Genomic DNA, 4856 nt, shown 5'->3' with positions numbered 1-4856 from the left:
TAACGAATCGCCGATACATTGTAAATTACCACCGTACTACTATCCGTAATTCAATTTCTCAGGAAGAAACAAAGCAAAAGCAGTTTAGTCCAGGATTATACAGTAGGGAAGGAAGTCATTTGTATACGTTATAATTACGACACATTGTTCTCCAATTCGTTTGGTAACTACCGGTCTTACTGTAGGGAACCTGTAATCAACTGAAAGCTAATATAACTCCTTCTCATTTTCAATTATTTTTTTCGCACCATGCAAAAATCTGCGTCATTTTTTTTTGCTTTTTATTTATTTCTATTTTTGCTTCTATTTCAATCGTACTTATTATTATAGTATCATTTATTTTATTACGTCAGTGCTGCACTATCCGGAACGCTGCGGAAATTAAGGATGTGTTTATATTACGATAGATTTTACATATTGTTTAGTCTTATCTCTTTTGACAAATAAAGCGCAGCAGGCGACATAACAAGCAAGTATGAACGCATGCGATTGACAGGCGTAGAAATAAACAATTAAAAATGAAAAAAAAATACTAAAAGCTTCACGCCGTGGGAAATAGGCAAACTTTTGCGTTTTTATACAACTTGTTGTCAGAGGAAATCGGAGAAAAGAGGACAGAAATCAGGATAAAAAAGGATGGATAAAAAAGGAGTGAATTCGGGAAATACTGCTTGGTTATTCTTAATGAATATGAATGAAAATATGTACAAGGAAGAAGAACAGGAGGAGGAGGAGGCAAAACATCATTAGTCAGCGACAGAGTAGTATAGTAAACCGGAAAAAATAAAATATCTATCGACAGCAGGCTGGCTCATCCATAGATCATATCGTATCTAAATCTAAAGTCGCAACCGAAACCATAGGGAGAAAGTAGGATACGGAAAAATAAGCAAAAAAAAGTAAAATGAAAAGGTAAATGTGTACGAAAAATCCTGGGCAGGATATCAAATGATTTACATAGGATTTGTTTATATGTAAATGAATTAAATGTTGGAATTTTCAGTCAAACTTCAATCCACCTTCACGAGGATGGATTTTCTAAGGAAAATTTCCGAGAATAATTGCCATGACGTAGGAGAAGCAGGAGAGTAGAAAGCGGCGATAGATCGGCAAAAGAATTATATTTTTGTTCGTCCTTTAAAGAGAGAGAGAGAGAGAAAGAGAGACGGAGAGAGGAAAAACTGAAATGACATTGCAATTGCAGAATGTGAGTGGAAAAATGCAGCAAATTCACTTTTTCTCCCTCTTCTTTTTTTTCCTTGAAAGCATTTGATTGTCGGCGACTAGCATTAAGGAGCCCGCAAATTGTAACGATTTCCTTCGCATATTATTCATATTATGCGAAGAAAATCTACAGGATATGTATTTGTGCAGAAATAAAATACATAACATGAATATTAATTTTTAAGAGGCTAATTCTTAAAAATATTCTTCTATAGAAATTTTTTAGAAATACCTAAAGAAAAAATGCTGGCAGGAGTGGAATCCTGAGTAATTCCTGAATATAGTTTGCCATTTTCAAAGCTGTTAGGAGATATTTTTGTAACTATTAAAATCTAACGCTTTGGGAGCACAAGGTTAAGCAGAAAAAGCTTTGGTAAATAAGGCGTGGACGCTAAATGACGCTACATCGATTGGGATCAAATTTGATCCAAACTACTCTAATCTATTTAATCTAGTTACTTTTTTCATACCATGTCGTTCATAAAGAAAAATATTTACATTCAACTATTTTTTGACAGTTACAGTGGCTCTGATATAAAACAAAAGACATAGGGAACCTCTATCTACTACCAAAAAAAGTAGATATAAAGTAAAACTTTTGGAAAAAAATAGAAATAAAATAGTTGAGATTATTTTAGATACAATAGTTAGAATAACATAGTTTTTTACATTGAAATTATCTTTTATGTGCTATCGATAGACCTAGTTCTTCATAAGCAAAAAGCTTATTTTTCCAGTTTCATTTTATATTAACACGTAAACTAATTCTCATATTTAGTTTCTGGATCGATGGACAAGTAACACGTGGACCACATTTTCTTAGTGCATATTATTCCCTGCCGAGAGCAAGAGGCCTTATATATTTGGGTAACCACAAATTTATGGTTTTCCCGGAGGAAAAGACATCTACCACAGCAGGGCCCTAAATTTCTCATTATAACTCAAAAATTGGGCTTCGTGAATTTGTGGCTGGCCAACAAGAGCAATCTAAATCTTCTCATTCTTCTCAATTTTAATAATATTCATGCACTCCATCAACAATAAATAAATAAGAAAAGAATCTGGAACCACTGAAATTCAATGGAGCTAGCTTTAAGGGTGATTTTAACGTTCGCGTAAAATATTTCTTTAAGACAAAAATACAAATATATAAAATATAAAATATATGAAATATATATAAAAATAGCTATCAGACTATGTAGAGAAATACATGATGGTTCAAAGTTGCCTACAGCTAGCTGAATAGGTGTTTCCGTATGTGAAAATTCCTAATTGAATAGGAGCAATTATGGGATTTGTTGTCATAAGCAACACTGGGATCATCTTTGATCCTTAACTTCTAAGTTAGAGATTCATGGCAGATGTCACCGTGATGTTACGATTATTACCGCTATTATTGTAACGCTAATAATTTAATAATTTCGAACTTATTTCAAAACAAAAAAGAACAACTGCTGCTATACAGTAATAAAATAAAGCAAGCGTAGTTGCCATGTAAGCGATTCCAAAATGCTAAGATTGGTTTCGGAGAGAAAAAGCAATTGCGTAGGAAAAAAGGAAAATGGAAAAAAAGGAAAATGTATTATAAAATATTATATAAATACTATAGTATGAAAATTTAAAAAAAAATGAAAAAGAGGTGTAGGATATTATGACAATGGAAGCTTTCGAAAAATTGAAGTGCGATTTGATCTCGGTGATCAGGTTCAAACGTTGGAAAGAAAGTTTTTAAGTGTGAAAAACGTTTCTTGTTGACAAAATTGGTGACAGCAAAAAGTTCGAAATATGATTTTATCAACAAGGGAATATCCTAAAGTTTCTACTTGAACTGAAACTGCATAGAAACCATCAAACTCTCAAGATATTTTGTTAAGTTGAAATTGAAGGTAAACACTTCAGCTCTCATGCGAAAGTGGATCTACTGCAAATCTTCAGTCCCGAAAAATCCCCAAAAATCCAGTCGGCATGCATTAACTGAGTAAATTGTTTGCCCCGGGGGTTCAAAGCCATACATACATACGCTCGTCTTATTATATATTAGATTGTTCGGATATAAACGAGACTTTCGACTCAAACTTTCAAACATCACAAAAATTTTTATAACAAGTCTTTATTCCAAACAATATTCTCCACAACTATCAACAACACTTCGCCATCGATCATGCAGGTTGTGGATGCCGTCCTCAAAGAATTTGGTTGGCTGTGAGTCGAAGTATGATGCGACCCAAGATCGGACTTCGTCGATATTGTTGAACTTTTTCTCCGACAATCCGTGATGCATCGATCGAAATAGATGGTAGTCCGAAGGAGCCAGGTCCGGACTATACGGCGGATGCGGCAAAACTTTCCAGCCCAACTCTTCGATTTTTTTTTTCGATTTACGAACAGCTTTATTTTCATCACTCAGCTTATGAGGAACCCATTTGCCGCATCGATTTGTCTTCCCGATTGTATGTAAATGCTCGTCAATTGTCGAATTCGAATATCCGAACTCTAGGACACGTTTTCTTGTAGTTTGTGTCGGATCAGACTCGATCGCCTTCTTCAGCAATTCGTCCAATTCTACCACTTGAGGACGACGTCGGTGTTCTTCGTCTTCTCATTTCCATTTTCAAAGCGTTGAAACCATTTGTAGCATTGACTTCGCGAAATCACATCTTCAATAAAATAAAAAAATAGATAAAAAAAAATAAATAAATAAACAAATAAATAATTTTTATTTTTATGAAATAAAAAAAATATTACAGAAATCAAAAGTAAACAAAAAAGAAAGTAAAATATACAGGAAAACTCCAGGAACAAAATGGAACCAAAACTGTCCAAATTGCTGTTCGAAATCCGTAAAGTTTCGAAAGTCTCGTTTATATCCGAACAACCTAATAATTACACATAGTGGGCGTTTTTTGATTGTCAAAGCCATTCGATGACCTTGGACTCCTCATAGCTTAAAGGCATCATCCCACGAATCTGAGGTGGCACGAATTTCAGGTGGAGTATTCGTATACAGGGATAGTAGATTATGGAGAGGAGGGCGATTTCGTCAATTTCTTCCTAATTGCCGCGAAAAACGGCCCGGAAGATACGGCTTCGAGCGTCCCGGCGCACTATTTCCTACAAGGTGTTCGATTGGAGCGCGTCAGCCTTGTGCACGCGCCGCATCTTCCGAGACGTTTTTTACGACAATTGGGAAGAAATGGACGGAATCACCCACGTCTCCATAGTCTACTATCCCGAATATACGAATACTCCACCTGAAATTCGTACCACCTCAGATTCGTGGGGTGATGCCTTTAAATAGTAGCTGATATTTTACATGGTCTGACGTGGGACCCTCTCTTTATGTGTTCAACGATGAGTTTCACGTCATTTCATGTTACCACATTATTCTTCGCTAATTGTTGAGGAGAAAGAGAAAAAAACGCATGCTTCGAATCATTTTTCCAAATTGTTACGATACTAAAGGAATATTTATGGGGTGTTAAATCAACTTTGAATAATCTACAAACGTAGTGCTGATTCATTTACGTATAGAACTATTAAATCAACACTTCAATTCATCATCATTTCGTGAATGTTCTTAAATTTCTGAAAAAAAGCGAGAAAAGCGTCCTTAGAAAAAATAGTAATTTAAT

The sequence above is a fragment of the Necator americanus genome, chromosome V, assembly GCF_031761385.1.
Source record: "Necator americanus strain Aroian chromosome V, whole genome shotgun sequence".
Lineage (NCBI taxonomy): Eukaryota > Metazoa > Nematoda > Chromadorea > Rhabditida > Ancylostomatidae > Necator > Necator americanus.
This window is presented reverse-complemented; position numbering follows the sequence as displayed.